Raw genomic sequence first — 21509 nt, forward strand, 5'->3', positions numbered from 1 at the left:
CCAAACTAGACCTCTTGCCCAAATTTCAGTTGCTTTAGAGAAAGGTGTCACCGATACCACAGGGCGGCCCAGAACAGCGAAAAATGAATTACAATGAATGAAAAGAAAGCACATTGAGACATTTTGGCCCCGAAATCCAACAAATGAAAAAATTTTGTCTTCCTTTAAAGACTTCAGAAACAGTAATCGTTTCATGATGTTATGTCAAGTCATTACGCTGTGTATCTTAAACATCTACAGCACTAAATGGCAATTATATCTTAATAAAAATGGAAGAAAAATACATATTTTTAATAATTAAAAAGGAATAACAACACACCTCAGGTGGATAATTATAAAGCTAAAAATTACTCCTTACAAAAATCAAGGGTGAATCACTCTACAGAAAGAACCTCTTGAGAAGCCATCTCCACAATCAGTAAGATACAATTCTGACGAAGTCCAACCAGATGTAAAGAAAGCTATTATGAAAGTTAATACAGCAATATCCATGAGCACACCAAGTCATGACTGATGTAAACTTTAATCCTTTTTCCCATAAAGTGAAATGCACTCAGAAAACGATAAGGACCAAACTCGGGATTCAAATTCCATCATGGGGAGTGTAACAGTCAAAACACTACCCCCAGGGGCTGTGCGGGGTACGCCTTAGGAATGCAGATGGCAGAGGCTCCCATCTCACCTCTGCCACCATTGGTGCTGCCCACGTGACCTGGGCCCAGGCAGCCTCACCTGACACAGGGATAACACGGTAGCAGCAACACTCACTGTATGTGCAGGTGCCACAGTGCGGTCCAGCCACTCCACTGTTCTCTGAACTGACCACAATACAGAGCATGGGTTTCTACTCTGCCCGACCAGAAAGCGGGCTTTATCAGATCAGCCAGAGTCCACAGGTTCTCAGTAACAAGGAAAACCACCAGAGACTGTAGGTAGCTTAGAACGCCAGTCCTTAGAGTCCATGAAGTAAACATGACGATATTCATTTTTCAATGAGGAATCCAAGATTAGAAGCCTGACGGCCTCATGACAACAAAGCAACTGGGTGGCCGAGCTTCTCTGAAACCCTGGTCTGTAACTCGGCAGGACCACCCTGCAGTAATGGTGCCATGTATGTTCTTATTCCACAGGAAAAGTTTGTAAGGATACCTGCCTTTTTTTTTTTTTTTTTTTTTTTTTTTTGTCTTTTTAGGGTGGAACCTAAGGCATATGAAGGTTCTCAGGCTAGGGGTCAAATCAGAGCTGTAGCCACTGGCCTACACCACAGCCACAGCAACACAGGATTCATGCCACATCTGCAACCTACACCACACTCACGGCAACACCAGATCCCTAACCCACTGAGTGACGCCAGGGATCGAATCTGCATCTTCATGGATGCCCATTAGATTCGTTTCCATTGAGCCACAACGGGAACTCCAGATACTTGCATTTTCATAGCCTAGCACAGTGGTTGACGTGTGATCTGAAAACTCCTCAGGGTGCTCGAGATATTTTCATGGAGACCATGCCCTCAAAACTACTTTCATAACAATACAAAGACATTATTTGTCCTATGATGCTCATTCTCTCATGAGTCCACAGTGAAGTTTTCCAGAAGCGGCATGACCTGTGATGTCACAACAGACTGAAGGCAGAAGCAGATTTAAGAATCCAGCTATCATCTGTTAAGCCAGACATTAGAGACACTTGCAAAAAAAAAAAAAAAAATCAATGCCACTCTTCTTGCTGATTTTTTTTTTTGCTTGTTTTGGAAAATGTGATAACAAAACGTTATTTATGTTGACAAGTAATGGGTTTTTTTAAAAAAATAAATTTTCTCACTGGATCATCTTGCTGTACAGTAGAAATCTGATAGAACACTGTAAACCAGCAATAATGGAAAAAATAAAAATTATTATAAATGAAAAGAAAAAGAAAAAGAATACTAGGTAGAAACTATGGGAATCTGAATAAATAAATTTTAAAAGTAAAAATAAATTTAAAAAATGAAAAGTAAAAATAAATTTTCTCAGTTCAAATTTACTAAATAACTCCAGATACAATACACACACAGACAAAGGCTTTGGGGAAAACCTCAATAATTATTAAGAGTCTAAGGGACCCTAAGAACAAGAAGTTTGAGCACCTCGAAGGAACATTCATAGTTCTATGCCATCGTCAGTGGAGGTGAGAAAACCAGAGCATAGGTGAGAAAACCACATTATACAAGGAGCAGTTTTGTTTTGTTTTGCTTTGTTTTTTTAGGGCCACTGGGGAAGCATATCAAAGTTCCCAGGCGAGAGGTTGAATTGGAGCTGCAACCGCCAGCCTATACCACAGCCACAGCCACATGGGCTCTGAGCCGCATCTGTGACCTACACCACAGCTCACCACAATGCCAGATCCTTGACGTGCTGAGCAAGGCCAGGGATCGAACCAGTGTCCTCCTGGATACTCGTCAGGTTCGTTACCGCTGAGCCACAATGGGAACTCCACAGGAGCAGTTTTCAATGAGCACCTAATTTAACCTAACAGTTCCCTGTGTCCCCTGAAATTCAGTGCCATTTTTATCTATTCCTGCATCCATGCAAACTGAAGACACTTTTCCATGAAGGAAGAACTTCCAAGGGATTACTGTCAGGTGATGCTGGGTGATTTTTTTTTTTGTTTGGGAGTCGGGTGAAGTATGTATTAGAATGTGAGATGTTGGGGAGTTCCCTTCATGACACAGTGGAAACAGAACCGACTAGAATCCATGAGGACAAGGGTTCAATCCCTGGCCTCCCTCAGTGGGTCAGGGATCCGGTGTTGCCATGAGCTGTGGTGTAGGTCACAGACACAGCTCGGATCTGGTGTTGCTGTGGCTCTGATGTAGGCTGGCAGCTGTAGCTCCCATTCAACCCCTAGCCTGGGAACTTCCATAGGCTGTGGGTGTGGCCCTAAAAAAAAGCAAAAGGAAAAAAGAAAGTGAGATGTTGAACGCTTTTATCATATTTTGTTGCACGTGTTTAAACAGAAGTCCACACTGTAAGACTGTCAAAGAACCCCTTCACAGCAGAGCGCAGCGAAAGAGGGTGAAGCATTAGCTCATCACGATCCATGATAGCCTTTACCTTAAAAATAATACTGTACCTGTGTTGTTAAAATGTAACCATAGTGCAATCTTATACAAGTTATATTGTATCAGGAGGTATTATACACTACAAAATAGATACAGCTCTATAGATAAATAAACAAGTCCGACAGAGAAGAACTTAGGAGGTGCACTTGATCAGTGTGAGAACTTCCTTGATCTGTGAGTAGCTACCTAATATAGAACGATTAGCCAACACAGACCTGCTTTAGGACCAAAGGGAACCCTACCCAGTCTTCTGTGATCATCTATATGGGACGAGAATTTGGAAAAGAATGGATGTGTGTGTAAATGTGTCACCGAATCACTTTGTTGTACGGAACAAATGATCACAAACTTGTAAATCAACTATACTTCAAGACAACTTTTTAAAAGAATAAGTAGCTACCAAAATGTTCAGAATCAAACTAACATCCCTACATACAACACGCCTGTTTAAGTGGAGTTTGCCATCTCTAGTATATCTCCAAAGTAATCATAGAGATGGCCACAAAAACATGAAAAAAATGCTCAACATCACTGATTATTAGAGAAATGCAAATCAAAACTACTATGAGACACCACCTCACACCAATCAGAATGGCCGTCATCAACAAGTCAACAAACAGCAAATGCTGGAACAGGTGTGGAGAAAAGGGAATCCTCCTACACCGTTGGTGGGATGTAAATTGGTACAACCACTGTGGAAAACAGTGTGGAGGTACCTCAAAAACTAAATATAGAACTACCATATGACCCAGCAATCCCACTCCTAGGCATATACCCAGACAAACTTTCATTCAAAAAGATACATGAACTCCTATGTTCAATGCAGCACTATTCACAATAGCCAAGACATGGAAACAACCTAAATGTCCACCGATAAATGATTGGATCAGGAAGACATGGTATATACACACAATGGAATACTACTCAGCCATAGAAAAGAACAAAATAATGCCATTTGCAGCAACATGGATGGAACTAGAGACTATCATCCTGAGTGACATAAGTCAGAAAAAGACAAACACCATATGATATCACTTATATCTGGAATCTAAAATACGGCCCAGAAGAACCTTTCTACAGAAAAGAAACTTATGGACTTGGAGAATAGACTTGTGGTTGCCAAGGGGGAGGAGGAAGGAGTGGGGTGGACTGGGAGTTTGGGATTGGTAGATGGAAACTATTGCATTTGGAGTGGATAAGCAATGAGATCCTGCTTTTAGCACAGGGAACTATATCCAGTCACTTGTGATGGAACATGATAGAGGATAATGTGAGACAAAGAATGTGTGTATATATGTGCGACTGGGTCACTTTTCTGTACAGTAGGAACTGACAGAACACTGTACATCAATACGATGGAAAAAATTAAAATCATAAAAAAAGTAATCACAGAAGATTATTAGAACAAAGATTTTTTCAATGTTTTATTATTTGTATGATAAATGGTTAAAAAGCATAATTACCACAGCCTTCAAGAAGGAAAATGACAAGTGCTGGAGAGGGTGTGGAAAGAAGGGAGCCCTCCTACACTGTTGGTGGGATGTAAATTGGTACAACCACTGTGGAAAACAGGATGGAGATTCCTCAGAAAACTAAATATAGAACTACCGCATGACCCAGCAATTCCACTCCTGGGCATCTATCCAGACAGAACTGTAATTCAAAAAGGTACATGAATCTGTATGTTCACTGCAGCACTATTCACAATAGCCAAGACATGGAAACAAACTAAATGTCCATCAGTGGATGAATGCATTGAGATGTGGTACGTATATACTATGGAATACGACTCAGCCATGAAAGAGAACAAAATAACACTGTTTACAGCAACAAGGATGCAATTAGAGACTCTCATACTAAGTCAAGTAAGTCAGAAAGAGAAATGCAAATACCCTATGATATGACTTCTATGTGGAGTCTAAAATATGCACAAATGAACCTATCTACAAAACAACAACAGACTCACAGACACAGAGAACAGACTTGTGGTTGCCAAAGTTTGGAGGGAGGAAGTGGGATGGATGGGGAGTTTGGCTTGGTAGATGCAAACCATTACAGTTAGAATGGAAAGCAATGAGGTCCTGCGGTACAGCACAGGGAACTCTACGCAGTCTTTGAGGAGAGACCATGATGGAAAACAGCATGAGAAAAAGAATACGCACGTGCGTATGCCTGGGTCACTTTGCGGTACAGCAGCAGCTGGCACAACAGTATACACTACTAAAAATGTGTTAAATGAAAGGCAATCTAATAAAAAAGAGTGAAAATGATGATGATGCATCCATCAAGTTGAAAATATACCAGCAAAACAATACCATTTGCTAACCAAACGCTGGCACATCCATACATGATCTAGATCATGACAGAGGGAGAGGAAGAATACGGTAGCAAAAACACCTGCCACCAAAACACTTTACACCAGGCATTTGTGCAATGACACAAACTAATTCAAATTAAGTATGCAAGAGCAAAATATGTGAAAGTCACGGGAAGACAGCAAAAAAGAAACGCATGCCAAGCATAAGGCTATAACCTACCTCTCAATCATAAAGAAAACACTATCAGAGGCTGTTGAGTCTTCCACACACACAAAATCGTTTTTTAAAAGCAGGTGGTGGTACGGCGGAAGGAAAGAGATTTGACTTTAATATTTAATGTTATTCGCGTTAGCAAGCATTAACTCAAGACTCTTTTTCTCTTTGATTTACATAAAGGTCAGCCTTTGACTGAAACATTTTGAGTGGCAGGTGGGGTATTTAATTTCCTAGATGACCTCTAGTGGTTGTCCAAGACACGCACTGGCACGTGAAATAAGTGTTGTTTATATTACAAAGAACAAAATGATCAAATAACCCGAAGGATACTGAGAAAATCTTTTAGGGTGAAAGAAATTTCCACTTGATAAAACAAATTTAGAGAATTTCAAAACACTTCAAATGTATACTATGAACCCTGAAATTCTAATTTTAGAAATGTATCCTCAAGAAAGAATTTGACAAGGACTCAAAAATGTTATGAATAGGGAGGTTTACTTCAGGATTGCTTAACAACAGAGTATAACGGCCAACAACGCCAATCCACAAATTATGGCACATCTAATGCAGCCATCTAGAAAAGGTGAGGTATCAGTTGAAAAGAAATGTCTTAGCAAAATACTGCTGAATTAAACAGTAAGTTAAAATCAGGGTAAAATAGCATAACTCTTGATACTATCTTGACTAAAAAAATTATGTGGAAGGTATGTGATACATAATCAGATGATGAGAGGTTAACCCTTGGGTAGTAGAGTTGTAGACTTTCCAGATGAATTAATTTTCTACTTTGTTCTATAATGAAGTACTGCCTTGTCATAATGAATACATTTTTATGAAATTAACATACAAAACGTGATATTGATCCATGAGATTATAGCCAATTTCACACAGAAGTCACTAAATTTTTTTTTCCTTATCCAACCAGTTTTATCTCTAACAGACTATGCGAATATTTCAGGACAGTCTTTCTGAATCACTGACGTGTTTTCTTCTTAACCTCTGATAAACTGAAAGACAAAGCAGTATCCTGAACACACACTTTTCTTAAGTTTTATTTTTCAACTGCACCTTAATTTACCAAGACAAGAAAGCATGTCAGAGATTTATTTTTATTGTTGAAAGAATAAAGTATTTTTTTGTTGTTTGGTATTCTTTTTAGGGCCACACCTGTAGCATATGGAAGTTTCCAGGCTAGAGGTCGAATCAGAGCTGCAGCTGCCAGTCTACACCACAGCCAGAGCAACACCAGATCCGAGCCGCATCTGTGACCTACACGGAAGCTTATGGCAACACCTTAATCCACTGACCAAGGCCATGGATTGAACCCACATCCTCATGGGGACCAGTGGGTTCTTAACCCACTGAGCCACAATGGAAATTTCAAGAATAAATGTTTCTATCAAGGTGATTTTATAGCAGAAAGAAACCTAAATTTAAATACATAAAATAATTGATCGTTTTCTTCGACCACTGTCAAATGACCTGGAACATGCGTTTCATCCTTTCTGTAATGTTGGAAAGAATCGTTTCTTGAAGGCACCTGAAAGCAACAACCAGCGGAAGCTTCCGGGAGAAAAACAGACTTGATCAGGATTACATGTATCTGGACGCAGAAAAACTTGCTGCGCCGGACTGATTACGAGTAATCTAAGCAAATAATGGGTAATCAGGATCAATTATTCTCTAAGCAGACCAGCAGATACCCAGAAAGTAAACCTGAGCCATGGTTTAATAGGCTGTGTTTATCCAATTGTCCACAGCAATAACGTAAAGACTATTTACAACATTCAGTGATTGAACTACCAACCAGTTATGATTAGGGGCCAATTCTGCCCCCATGAATTAATTTCTTTTCACTCTTGTATCTTGGCCAGTCGTATTGATCCAGCAAGAGGGGAAAGTTAAAACCAATCACCATTTGATTCCTGTGTGAGTCGGACCCACACTAATAGGGATCATTGAAATTGGCAGAGGTTTTCTCTTAAATCTAACTTCCTCCTCCATTGATCCTCTTCATCGGAAGCGCCAACGAGCCAAACCCAAGATCACCTGCACGTGCCTCCTGCAGCTGGGTGACGTGCTTCATTACTGTGCCCTAAATACCGAAACAGAAGAAGCGGTACCCTCCAAAACCTGCCCTTAAGCCAACAGCTAAATTATTTAGAATCTGCTATGTTCATCAGAAGGTGAAAACCACAGCACTTGAACGGAATAACTTCAACCTAGAACCATCCCCTCATGCACAAAACCATTATTGGACTTGGAATAAAGTGAGGCCGGAAACACCACGAAACTTTATTTCCTTTCTCTGGCAAAGTGGGTTAACTCAATAAACTTCAGCCTCACTTTCCTTCCACCATGGCTCACTTGGACACGGAGCCCAGAGTTGCAGGATGAAAATGTGGCAAACTCCTAATCACGCCCGTGTTATCAATGCACCATCCCGAATCACATTCTCCAGGGTTCTATCGGCCCCAACACACTTTTTGAATCTCGGATTATTTAGGGTGCGGGAAAGCAGTGACAAATTTATATCATGTGAGGTCAGAGACAATTTTCCTTGTCAGTTTCCATCTGGCACAGTGCATTTGACAGGGACAATCATCCGTCTCTTGTACAATGTAACTCGCTGTGACTGGGGGTGATCCAGCCAATCAGCTCAAAAGAGACCGTCCCACGGGAAGCCACGTTTTTCACGGGAAGTGAGAGTATTATAAATATGTGCTCGCCTTCATGTTGCTTGACATGATGTAGCCTAGAGCTATGACATGCAAAGCATTTTTATCAAGTTATTTTATTTTTGTCATCTGGCTAGCGAGTAACTATATACAAAGAAATATGCTACCATCCTAATTCTATCACTCTATGCAAAATAAATAGATCAAGAGGCTCAGGCTGGGTGTGGAGTTGGGAGACGGAGAATTATTAGGAAAACTGTGTCTGTTTAAAATGTTGTAGGCGTTCCCTGGTGGTGCGGCAGGTAAAGGATCCAGCGTTGTCACTGCTGTGGCCCTGGACATTTGAATGCTGTGGGTGCAGCCAAAAAAAGAAAAAATTGCGTAATTCTTTGTCACGCTTCATAGACATTTTGTATACTCTATCAGATAAATGGAGTCAAATGAAGCACACCATAGGTCCCCACAATCCAAATTTATCAAGCAAATATTTGGCTTTTCCATTTACCCTTTCGGTTTTTCTGTTTGTTTTCTTTTGTTGCTCTGTAGGGCCTCTCGCACATGGAAGTTCCCAGGCGAGGGGTAGAATTGGAACTGCAGCTGCAGGCCTACGCCACAGCAACGCCAGGTCCAAGTTGCCTCTGCCACCTACACCACAGCTCACAGTACCGCCAGATCCTTAGCCGGGCCGGGGATTGAACCCACGTCCTCATGGATACTAGTTGGGCTTGTTACTGCTGAGCCACAGCAGGAACTTCCAATCCGTCCTTTGTTTTGGTCACCTATTGCTGTGTAACACAAGACTCCAAAATGTGGCTTAAAACATTATATGATCTCGCAGTTTCTCTGGATCAGGAATCCAGGCACGGCTCGGCTGAAAACTGTAGCTCTGAGCATTACTTCAGGCTCCAGTCAGCTCAGGGTGAACGTGGGAGGATCCCCTGCCAAGCTCACTCACGTGGTTGTTGGCAGGACTCAGATCTCAGCAGGCTGCTGGACTCCGGCCTCAGTGGCTCTCGAGCAGCTGGCTGGAGGTCTCACTCCGTTCCCGGCCCCCAGGGCCCCTCCACAGAGCAAGAAAGACAAAGCCAGCAACACAAACACAGAAGGGACTCACTCTCGAGGGGAGGGGTTTACACAAGAGCGTGACCACAGGGAGGAGGGGTTCCTGGGCCCCACTTCGGACGCTGCCCACCACACCCACTTGTATTTTTGGTATAAAAATGAATAGGCCAGGAGTTCCCGCCGTGGCTCAGGGGAAACCAATCTCACTAGCGTCCCTGAGAACTCTGGTTCAATCCCTGGCCTCACTCAGTGGGTTAAAGATCCAGTGTTGCTGTGAACTGTGGTGTAGGTCGCAGACACAGCTCAGATCTGGCATTGCTGTGGCTGTGGTGTAGGCCAGTGGCTGCACCTCTGATTCGACCCCCTAGCCTGGGAACCTCCACATGCTGCAGGTGCAACCCTAAACACATGCACGCACGCACGCACGCACGCACACGCGCACACACACATACACACACACACACGCGCGCGCGCGCGCGCACACACACACACACACACACACACACAAACGAATAGGCCAAATTGTATTTCCTACCCCTGTAATTATCCCATACGAAAGCACGACCCCTCACTAGACAGTCACAGTTAAAAAGAAAAGGATTTGTTTTACAGCGAGTCCCACAGATGCCATCGGCAGGAACTGAAGTTAAAGGAGAAAGTAGAGTCAGCAGCAGATAACAGGAAACAGCAAGCACTTTCAGAGGATCAGGTCTTTCTGGCTCTTGCACCTCCAGCATTTATGTCACGTTCCTTCCTGTCCCTGGCAAGATGCTGCCAAAATTCACATTCAGTGCTGAGAGGATGGGTGACCTTTCAGTGCTGAATGGCTGTCATTCACTTGAACTGGGCTGTGCCAGAGTCTAAAGTTCAGACTCACAAGCAGCTACTTCATGTGTAACTCATAGAGCTGGAGGCTCCTCTCTTTATATAGCAAACATACAGTCAAACAGTATACAGAGAAAACACAACTATGTCCCTATAATAACTCATTAATACTGAGTCCTTCCTACGACCCAAACACTGTCCTAAAGCACTTAACTAGTTACTACTCGTATTTACACACACTTATTAATGGATGGACATCTACATGTAAACGCAAGAAAGCCTATTAATTGATGGCTATTAACATCACTGATCTATTTTTAGTGTACTTTCAGTGCAATCAGATGAAAATTACTCAGCTTTTCCAAGCCTACAATTTCTGCCATTTCTTCAGTGGGAAGACTGGCTAAGTAATAAAAGATGTCCAAAAAATTAGAGTTAGAGTTCCCAGGGTGGCTCAGCGGTAATGAGCCTCACTAGCATCCATGAGGACGAGGGTTCAGTCCTTGGCCTTGCTCAGTGGGTTAAGAATCTGGCTTTGTCCTCAACTGTGGTGTATGTCAAAGACACAGCTCAGGTCCTGCGTTGCTGTGGCTGTGGTGTAGGCCAGCAACTGCAGCTTTGATTTGGCCTCTAGCCTGGAGACTTCCATATGCCGCAGGTACAGCCCTAAAAAGACACAAAAAAATACATATAGTTAAGTGAAGTGACTCTACCTACTGTGTACACATATTTTGAAGTTGCTCTTTGAAGAGAAAAAAAAAAAAAAAAAAAAAAACAGCATGCCTGGAGAGTTGGTTATTCTATTTCTGCTAAAGGAAATTATATTCAAATTCCCTGAATTGTTTTTTTCACCCTGAGGTTATTTGTTTTTGTCCTCCTGTCAATACAAGACACATTTAGACTGACTGTATGAATGTTTTTTTTTTTCATTTACTCTTTCTTGGTACAAAATTTATACTGATGTTATGTAACATATACAGTGATGTGTATTGTCATAGTTTTTAAAAAACTAAAAGAAGTAAAAGCTGTAATCATCAGCTCTAAATGTTAATTGAAGTCCTGCTATATTCAAGGTATTCTACTAATGCTAAAATGTACCTTAAATTTTTCCGTTTTTAAAAATCCTGCACTTTGGTAAAACTTTAATACTAATAAGTTCATATGTTGATTTTTCTTACATAGCAGCAATATAAAAAAAAAGTTAGCTTGTTGTAGATTACTGCCTTCTAACAGAGAAACTCAAAAAGACATATCTTACCACTGGCCCTCAAGATTAGCTGGCAAATGGATTGCTACCATCATCGCAGCATCACTTTTTCACCTGCCACTCATAATCCACTGTACTGTGGATATATTTCTCCTTCACAAGAGGAGTCATTTTATTCTGAACACCATCTATGTTTGATATGTTTGAAAGTGGTCTACCACCACTTTCTTTTGCAAAAATAATGTGTGTGTATATATATATATCCTACTAGATTCAACCTTTCCAGTAGTTTCCAGATTACAGAAATTAGAAATACCTATTTAGTCATGGGACAACCCCAGTGTTTTCCTGCTCCTCTCAATGAAACACGTGGAGATACACTGTAACAGGTGTGCTTGTTTGTATGACTTTGAAGAGATGCTTCCACCTTAAAGGACAGAAACAGAAAAGAATATTTCAGAGAATGAAGACTAGTGGTTCTCTGGAGAACTCAAAGATGTTCGTAGAGAAGGTAGAATTTAGAAGGGAGAATTAAAAGGTTTCCAGGATCCTATTAATGTAGAAATATTTCACTTCAATATGGCATCTGCTGGGGAGTTCTCTTGTGGCACAGCGAGTTAAGGATCTGGTGTTGTCACTGCTGTGGCATGGGTTGCTGCTGTGGCACAAGTTCAGTCTCTGGCCTGGGAACTCCCACATGCTACAGGTGTGGCCAAAAAATATATATATATACATATATAATATTTACATATTTTAATATCACTTCAAATAGATATATCTCACTGCTAAAAATGAGTGAGAGATGAAAACGGCTCTGCCAACCTGCACCACCAGGCGCTGGACTTCTCAGAGCCTAAGCTGCTCGGAAGTCAAGGGCACATTAGTAAACAGACTCCAAAGTTCATATGGAAACGCAAAGGACCTAGAACACTGGAAACAATTTTGAAAAAGAATATTGGCACCACCTGATCTCAAAACTTACTATAAAGCTGCAGCAATCCAGACGATGCGACTCAGATCAGTGACACACAGTAGAAAACCCAGAACCCTCACATTTAGGGTCAATTAATTTTTGACAAGAGCATCAAAGAAATTCAATGAAATAAAGGTTAGTCCTTTCAACAAAAGTTGCTGGGACAACTGGATACTTATAGGCAGAAAAAATAAACCTAGACCTGGACCTCACAGTCTCCCCACAAAAATCAACCCACAATGGATCACAGACTTACGTGTCGAAGGCAAACCTATAAAGCTTCCAGAAGAAAAACAGAACAGAAAATCTTTGTAACCCTGAGTTAGGAAAAGGTGACTTAGAAATGACACAAAAAGCAAAACCCATAAAAGGAAAAGTTGTTCAATCGAACTCCATCAAAATTAAAAACTGTTGCACTTCAAAAGATCCAATTCAGAAGAAAATGGAGAATCCTTCCAAGAGGTGGAATAAATGGTAAATTCTAATTCAATAAAATGGTTCAAGAAAAAGGATCCTTGAGTCAGTGCTTCTCAAACCAGGGTTTGAGAACACCCGGGGTATAGTATTAAACACACAGCCACTTTAAAACATTCATTTTATTCACTGGTGATTTTTTTTTTTTTTTTTTTGCCACAGCTGTGGCAGGTGGAAGTTCCCAGGCCAGGGACTGAACCCAAGCCACAACAGCAATCTGATCCCCTGCAGTGACAACACCAGATCCTTAACCCACCACCCCACAAGAGAACTCCAACTCACTGATAATTTTATACATTAATGTTTACCATGATTGTTTCATAAAAAAAAAATGTATGCTACAGAAGGTGACTATACATGAAAACACCCCAAATAGGCACCAAAGCTATTTATTCAGAGCTGGCTATGACAAGGGGGTCAGAACCCATCACCCTGGCCAGCATCAGCACCCTGCCCTCAAAGGCAGGCAGGGAAGTAGGAAAGCTTTGTCACACAAAAAAAGGGCAGGCACCAGGTATGTTCTCGCTGGATGTTGTTGCCATGGGAGCTGGAGGCGGGTTACCTAGAAACGGGGCCTCGGATGTGATTGGTCTGGAGAGCATATTTGGCTTTCTCTAGTTGGTTCTGACGTTGGTTGGGGCAAAGAGGAGGAACTTGACAGTTATCGATTAAGTCCTCATCGTTCCAGGCTGTCTGTTGCCCAGGCTGTGGTCTGGCTTCTGGGACTGGTTGCTAAAGAAACTGTGGTTTGGCATCCAGGCCTCTTACGTGGGTCAGAGTCCTTCTGCCATAGTGGCTTTGGTCATCATTTCTATATTCAGCATCCCGAGAGTAAAATGAAAACCTGAGAAGCAAAAAGCACACATCCCCATGCGGTCAAAGAAGCCATGCTTTGCTCCTTCTTTTCTCCTTCTCTCTCAAACGTCCCTCTCAGCCCCTGCAAAGTGACGTCCAGCAGCTGGCTGTACTAGTTCTCCAGGTAATCTGAAGTTGTCTGAGGTTCAAGCCGCCGTTACCACTTCTCCCAAATTGGACATGCGTTTTTGATGAACGAGACAAAGGGTTATCTCTCAAGAAAGCCGTCCGCATGGCTCCGGTCTCTTACATTCTCTCCCTCCATCCAACCCACGGGGAACAACGTTTGGGGTCAAATTCACGTCCTGTGATGTCTCAGTCTCAGGAGACTGCTGTGATCCTTCATGTCCCTTTGGCTGCCAGCCATACGGATGAGAGTAAGAAGAGCTGCCGGCAGCTTTGCAAGCATTCTTTACGCAATCGCATCTTCTGAGAAAAGTGTCACCACCATGCCCTTTCAGAAATCACCGTGAGACTTGGCAAGGTCAAATAATTTACATAAGGTCACCAGGTGCGTGACCTGTCAGGAATTCAGCCCCGGGTTTGTGCCACGGCACCGCCAGCTCGCTCACCACAAGATGGGTTTCCTCAAGGAGAACGCAATGGTTTTTCCAGTTGGAGGTTTTTTCCCCCTGGATTCAAATATAGCAAATCTCTCTCACCTCCTCCCTTCGGCATGGTTCTGAAGGCTCTGAAGTTCTGTTGTCAGCTATTTTCTGGCCTCGCAGGCATGCTCTGTGCTTGGTAAACCGTGTCTTAGGCAATTTCCCTCCGACTTGAAAGCAAAATTCCTGCAAAGATCTCATGGTCTCAGTTATCCGTGTTAGTGGCTGGCAGTTTCTCAACCCTTAACCGTTGCTCTAGTACAAGTATCGATTTATAAAGATACGGATACAGGGATCAGCTTATCTAATTTTATTGGATGGTTATGTGGATTTCTGCATGGGTCACTGAACGTAGCAACCCAAGAAGTTTTCAGAAAACATGCACCCCCTGGCTAGAGCGTTCTCACCAACCCACTGCAGAAATACAGGGAGATGAGTCGGGGGACTGAAGGACCCCAACACATGCCACTGTCCCCTGCATTGTTCCCTGGGCCCAGCCCACACTCACGGCTGGCGCAGCTGACCACTAGTTAGTCTGTGACAGCTTTAGTTTGAGAAGGTCACTCGAGACTCCATGAATGATTCCTAACGAGAAGACATACCCGCTGACGGAGTTCCCGTTATGGTGCAGTGGGTTATGAATCTGACTGCAGCGGCTCAGGTCGCTGCAGAGGCGTGAGTTCAATCCCCGGCCCAGCACAGTAGGTGAAAGGATCCAGCGTTGCTACAGCTGTGGCTCAGATTCACTCCCTGGCCCAGGAACTTCCATTCGTTGTGGGTGCAGCCATGGGAAAAAAAAAAAAAAAGATGTACCCCCTTGGCCCACCAAGTTCTGGCAATAGGATAGGCTTTTATCTTCTTAATTATATTTCTACCAGCAATCTTACTTTCCTGAGGATCTAAAGCTCCCACAAAACTCTACTTGGAGGATCATGTCACCACAGAGAAGCTGCTTGGTTTCATTTACGAATTTTTTTGGGGGGTTGCACCTGCAGCATATGGAAGTTCCCAGGCTAAGGGTTGAATCGAGCTGCAGCTGCCGGCCTACACCACAGCCACAGCAACTCAGAATCCAAGACATGTCGGCCACCTACACCACAGCTCATGGCAATGCTGGATCCTGAACCCACTGAGTAGGCAGGGATCCAACCTGCATTCGCATGGATACCTGTCAGGTTCTTAGCCCACTGAGCCACAACGGGAACTCCTCATTTATTATTAACAGGCATCGCTGGCTGGCTCCTTCCGGCCAGGCTGCTTCTCTGAACAAAGCCTCCTCCCTCTCTCTGCAGCTCCCTCCTGGCAGCAACCCCAGAGGATGTCATGAGGCTCTTGCTCCAATCCTGTGAGGCAGCATCATTCACGAGGCTTCCTCCAAGGGTGTTTGCTCTCTCGCTGTGTAAACTGCCTTCTCTTGGGCTCATGACCCCAAAAATAAAATAAAAACAAAATAAGAGCTGTCATCCCTCAAACATCTAGGTGTCTTCAACGGACTGCATCCTTCGCCATCCAAAATTTCATATTTTTACTTTCCTTTTTTCTTTCATTTTAAGGCTGCACCTGCAGCATATGGAAGTTTCCAGGCTAGGGATGGAATTGGAGCTGCAGCTGCATGCCTATGTCACAGTCACAGCAATGTGGGATCTGAGCAGCATCTGTGACCTATACCACAGCTCACAGCAATGCCGGATCCTTCACCCACTGAGCGAGGCCAGGGATCGAACCCACATCCTCGTGGATACTAGTGAGGTTCACAATCCACTGAGCAACAATGAGAGCTCCCCAAAATTTTCATATTTTTCATCAGTGGAGTGATTCCTACTCTCAGCTCCATACCCTAGACAATCCTCCACCAGTGTGACGTCATGAGTAATGAGGGGTGTTGAAATAGTTTAACAGTAATAATTAGAGTGTCAATCATACAAATGATTTACTTTCTCTGATAAATTAGAATAGATTCAAGGTTATTCCCCAAATAGTCCCACTCTCCCACTCGCTTGCTTGCCGATCTGCTTTCTAAAATTAGAAGAAACAGTTGAAGTTGCAGGTAGAAAGAATTAGACATACCCTGCAATTTATTTCTCCTCTGCCGCATCCCTTACTGAGCCATCATTAGTGATACGCCATTAATAACTATAGCAATTACGAATCGTGAGAGTGCTTTGGGTGCTGATTTTGTATTTGCTTCCATTTTCATTTCCATGTTACCCACGGATGAATTTTTATTAAGAATGGAGTGATGAAGACAGCAGTGCATCTGTATCACAAGCTTTCAAATATCTTCTTCGTAAAGGAAAAGGAAAAACTTTTTTCAGAGTAAGACTTTTGTAGAACCCCAGACTCCAAAAAACACAAACAAGGAATTGCTCTTGTTCAAACAGGGGCAGAGACCAGGCTCCCACTTCACCTCCACCTGCTCCCCTTTGGTGACACGTGAGGCTGGTCCACAGAACCCCAAGATTCCGGTGATCATCACCTAAAAACCAGCGATCTCCAGGGACCTGACACATGAGCCACAATGATACCACCGACACTGACTGACAGTCCAAATCACCAAAGCAAATGAAGATCAGTAATAATGCTGGTGACATGAGCCACGATGCTCTTCGTGGGATGGGTTACAAATCCATAAATATTTTTAATCGGCCAGAAGATGTAGAGAATACTGGAATCTTCTTAAAGATAGCTGTACTCCCACCTTGTTGCAGTCTCATTCACAGTAGCCCGGGTAGTGAAAGCACTTTAGAGCTCCCCGCTGGTCTGTTGGTTAGGACTTGGTGCGTCCACTGGACTGGGAGCTAAAATCCCACATCAAGCTGTTGCACATCAGAGCCAAACAACACAGAACAAGAGCACTTCAGTGCCTATCAACAGATGAATGAATAAAGAAAATGGGATATAGGAGTTCCCGTCGTGGTGCAGTGGTTAACGAATCCGACTAGGAACCAGGAGGTTGCGGGTTCGATCCCTGCCCTTGCTCAGTGGGTTAAGGATCCGGCATTGCGGTGAGCTGCGGTGTAGGTCGCAGATGTGGCTTGGATCCCACGTTGCTGTGGCTCTGGCGTAGGCTGGCAGCTACAGCTCTGATTAGATCCCTAGCCTGGGAACCTCCATATGCCGTGGGAGCGGCCCAAGAAATGGCAAAAAGACAAAAAAAAAAAAAAAAAAAAAAAAGAAAATGGGATATACGTCCATGCCTACATATACAATGTGACATATATACATAGATAGAATGTGATACACACAGACACAGTGAAAAAGCCTTCAAGAAAAGAAGGAAAGAAATCCTGCCATATGGAACAACAGGGTGAACCTTGAAGACATTCTGCTCAGTGAAATATGCCAGACACAGAAAGACAAATCCTGCACAATTTCACGGGGACTCTAAAAACACGGAACTCATGAAAGCAGGGAGTAGAAGGGCGGTGGCAGAGGTGGGGCTGGAGGCGGAAATGGAGAGAGAGAGAGGGAGGAGAGATGCTGGGCAAAGGTACAGAGGTATAATTGCGTTTAGCGCTCGTTGCTTTATTTTTCCATAACTCTTTCGGAGTCAACATCCGGATGTGCCCACTGGAGTGCGTTGTGGCAGGAAAAGCACACGGTGCAAGAACCCATTTCCATTGATTGAAGTACTTGTTCTTAATCTACCCTATTTTTATTATCCTTTTATTCAAGGCCTTGATTCAATTGTTATGAAATTGATTCAATGAGTCATCAAAATAGAAAGATGTTCTATTTTAAGCAACGTATAAAGTTAACCACATACCAAAATGTATCAGGAAAGATAATTTGTCAGAGAAGAATATCTTCTCAAAAAGAATCTTTTGCATTTGGAAGTCAGCAGATTAGAAAAACATTGAGAGTTGAGTATTATGCTTTATTTGTCCAAGGTCATTTTTTTTTCTCTAAGCCATAGAGTCCAAAATTCAGAAACAATATCAATATGATTTTTCTTCTGCAGTATATCTTTCCTATAGCCTACTTCACAACACTCTCTGAGATGCATAAGTAGTCCCCAAAGAAAGCAAAATCCAGCAATATTCTGTACTTTCAAACTTTATAATACAACTCTTTCAATCCATGTATGCTAAGAGACAAGAGGAAGAAAAATACTTCCCTCTTAAACTTCCCTTAGAAAATGGGCATGGGAAGCAATCATAAATTAAGAATAAGATTTAAAATGCAGATGGCTATTCTATCAAGATCTCTCCAAATCTTCCTAAAGTCTCTCTCTCTCTCTTAAACTAAGGGCTTGCTATTCTTTTCCACATTTGCTTTTTGAATGAGAAAAGCAAGAATCATTTATAGTGTGAAGGAAAATCTTTGAGAAGTGCCTTATACTTTAATTTCCAATTCATCCTTTTTGGGGTTCATCTTCTTGACCTCAAAGAAAAATTCCATTTCAGAGTAAATAGATGATAGCTAGTTGATAAAAACCTGAAAACAAGACCTTGAATGTTGCTAGCTGGGTGGAACCTGAATAATTAGTGCTCAATATACACTTGTTCAATTAACTAATTAATACACTGGACTCTGAAGGGAAACCCTCTTATTGTCTTCATGACACCAATTTGGATGAAAAAGAGGACACAAAACTTTCAAGCCTAGGTTTCCTTCCTTTTCCTTCTGAGCAACAAAAGGTGAAAATGCCTCATCCTGAGAGTTACTGCATAGATTCTTTCCCATTTTACACATCTCTAGGGTTCTGGTGGGTCCACAGAACCTCTCTGCACATAAGTCTTCATAGATGCAGTGATAAATTTTAGATGAAGATGGAAACTATTTGACTTGCTGTAATGTTGGTCTGTTAGCCTTTTCAATACTGTTGTTTAAAGCTGTGCAATTTCTTATCGCTCAATTCATCTAAAAATGGTTGGAAATGTCTTACTTTCCTAAATCCTTGGTCTACCTGACTTAATTAACCACATCCAATACCGTCCCAGGTGCTGTGGGGGTCTACAAACATAAATACAGGGTGTCCTCGGCCTCCAGGAGGCAGACCCCAAATCACTCCGAAGAGACAGTGGTGACTGATATAACAGGTCTACGAGAGTATTTCAAAGAAGAGAGTCATCTACGAGGAGGTCGGCTAAAACGCACGGCCATTCTACTCGTCGCCTCGGGGCGCATGCCAGCACGGCCTCATCTCAACGCGGCACATCTTCTGCATCAGAATATAAACATCTGTGAGAGTTCCCGTTGTGGCACAGCAGAAACAAGTCCAACTAGTTATCCATGAGGATGCAGGCTGCACTCCTAGCCTCGCTCAGTGGGCCAGGGATCCAGCATTGCCAAGAGCTGTGGTGTAGGTCACAGAAGCAGCTCAGATGCTGCGTGGCTATGGCTGTGGCGCAGGCCAGCAGCTGTAGCTCCAATTTGACCCCTCACCTGGGAACCTCCATATATCGCAGATGTGGCCCTAAAAAGCAAAAAAAAAATTAAAAACTTCAAAAAAAATTTTTTTAAAGAATATAAACATTTGTGTTTAGAAGGATGATGTGAACCATCAAGGTGTGGTTAAACTACTTACTTTTACTCTTTAGACAACAGCTGGAGAGTATACGGTACGATTTTCAGGATTTCAGTATAATTCAGTGAAGAGCAAATCATTTTTTAGCTAACCATTTACCTCGCGGATGTACAGAAATGTCATGAATCTGGAATATCTGATTCCCCAGGACTCTAGAATATGCATAGGGCTGTGTGCTCCTGTTCTTTCACTTCAAGCTTCAAGTCTTTTGAGTATTATTATCTCTAAATAAGAATTCTTAATAGGAGTATATACCTCGCCACAATTCTGACCATGTGGTATAGCATTGTAAATATCTCAAGTATTCATTGTGCAAAATTCACTCAGATGCTATGAACAAGAACATACATGCATTACAATTCATTACTAAAGAGAAAAAAGGAGACCACCTAAATACCCTTCAAGGGAGAAAAGGTGAATAAATTACAGCAGATACATACAAAATATAGTGTTTTCTTTAATAAAAATTGAGATACTTTAATACATACTTACATGGAAAGCTATCTTGCCATTTTTAGCTTCTGGCCAAGTTTAGCTTCTAACAGAAGCCAGATTTAAGTAGTCCTTCCCCCAGAAAGACAACTCACAAAAAGGCCAAGTATATGACGTGGTGGTTTTTAAGACCTTGAACATCAGGCAGTAAAGGACAGGACAATGGTCCCTGAGGACAGGTAGCAAATCCTACGACCTAACTCAGAGCATTCCTGGGCCATGGTACAGGCTTTGGGAACCCAGGGGGCTATTAGTTCCTCTGAAATAAGAAGAGAGACCTGGTCTCTATGACCATGAGTCTGTTCCTGTTTTGTAGATAGGTGCATCTGTGCCGTATACTAGATTCCACATGGTATTTGTCTTCCTCTTTCTGATTACTTCACTTACTAGGAGAATCTCTAGTTGCATCTTTGCTGCTGCAAATGGCATTGCTTCATTCTTTCTTATGGCTGAGCAGTATTCCATTGTGTATATGTACCACATCTTCTTAATCCACTCATCTGTCGATGGCCATTTAGGTTGCTTCTGTGGCTACTGTGAATAGAGAATAGACTTTTGGTTGCCAAGGGGGAGGGAGAGGGAGTGGGATGAACTGGCAGTTTGGGGTTATAGATGCAAACTACTGCATTTGGAGTGGATAAGAAATGAGGTCCTCCTGTAGAGCACAGGGAACTATATCCAATCATTTGTGACAGAATGTGATGGAAGATATTATGAGAAAAATAATGTGTGTGTATATATATATGTATACATATATATATGTAGATGTATAATGGGTCACTTTGTACAGCAGAAGTTGACAGAACATTGTAAATCAACTATAATAAAAAAATTTAAAAAATAAAGATTCAAGGGATAAATAAAAAGCATTTTCACTAATACAGAGCTATACAATAATTATTACTATTATAATTGTAATATAATTACAAATGGTAATACAATTTGAAAATTTTAATGTAACAAGTAATTTTGAGATAAAGTATAAATTAGGAAGATTTACTCAGGAAATAAAAAATAGGAATTCACACCTGTGTACCTAGTGTCCATGTGGACCGTTACTGCAATTCCCCATAAGATTTGGAGAGCAAGAGGCACTGATATTAACATGAAACTTATGCTGTCTGCTGTGACAGGAGTAACAAAGTCCTCTGTCTCTAAAAAAAAAAAAAAA

General features: G+C 42.1%; 1 long non-coding RNA gene across 1 annotated transcript in view; it reads right to left on the bottom strand.

Moving 5' to 3' along the window:
- Positions 1 to 20285: 20285 nt before the first annotated feature.
- Positions 20286 to 21509, bottom strand: part of LOC146398759 (uncharacterized) — a 30638-nt gene continuing 29414 nt past the window's right edge. Inside the window, exon 7 of the long non-coding RNA XR_014817259.1 lies at positions 20286 to 20872. This is a non-coding gene — a long non-coding RNA (uncharacterized LOC146398759). The remainder of the gene's footprint in view (positions 20873 to 21509) is intronic.

This window comes from Sus scrofa, chromosome 10, assembly GCF_054392235.1.
Source record: "Sus scrofa isolate SSC_HxYL_T2T_F1_AM1 chromosome 10, Sscrofa_HxYL_maternal_Yorkshire_Landrace_v2.0, whole genome shotgun sequence".
NCBI lineage: Eukaryota > Metazoa > Chordata > Mammalia > Artiodactyla > Suidae > Sus > Sus scrofa.